Here is a 945-nt window from a genome sequence, read left to right on the forward strand (position 1 = left end):
TATTCTAGACCAGTGCTTTACGGCAGTCATTAAGATCATTTGCTTCGGCAGAAATGGTGTAATATGTGTACACAATATGCAGCGTAGATGATATCACCAAGAGCATCTCGTGATCACACTGAATATATATAAAGAGAGAGAATAAAAAAAATGCTCATCACCGGAAGTATTTACCCCTCTCTCTCCTCCCCTTTTATGTGTCAGCAAAGCCAAAACGTAGAATTGACATATATAAAGTAAATTGTTACAGATAAAGCAAGCATTTATAGACCATCGTGAAATAGCTAGGTATTCTAAGTGTAACAAAATACGAATAGTTTAACATAATGTAAAACACAAAGTACGATAGAAGCAGTATAAGGACACATCAGCCGTCCCTGAGTATAAACGTTACCAGGAAAAGATCTTTACCAGTTATGTAAAACGAGTCATTTTATCTGCATCTTATCTTATCACCCTATTATTGATATGATGAATTCTTCTTCTTTACTTTACGCTATTATAATCTCCATAATGTATGCGTCTAGTTCTATTAATAATGAAAAAAAAAATAGTGGTTTAGAATATCTGATACATACGATACAAAGCAGTATAAAACTTGAATATGTTATATTTTTCTTTGTTTAATATTATCATTATTTTGAAGTTCATCGCCTACTCAACCTCACCGATATTCATTTCCTAATTTCAACCTCGAGCTTTCAATTTTAAAAAAGTAGCCCATACTTTATTCTTCCGTTTATCATCTCATGGAATAAAACAATTCTGCAAACAAACAATGAAATGAAACTTTTCATTCAGTGAAACAAGCTAGAATATTTTTAACAGTACATAATCTTATTGCAAAATAACTGCACTAATGATAATCCTTGCAGTGGATTAGTGCATCATTCCCATATAAGGGCATCAGAACGGGTTCATCTGGGTTTCTGGAAATGCATCTTT

This window comes from Penaeus monodon, chromosome 25 (genome assembly GCF_015228065.2).
Source record: "Penaeus monodon isolate SGIC_2016 chromosome 25, NSTDA_Pmon_1, whole genome shotgun sequence".
NCBI classification, from domain to species: domain Eukaryota; kingdom Metazoa; phylum Arthropoda; class Malacostraca; order Decapoda; family Penaeidae; genus Penaeus; species Penaeus monodon.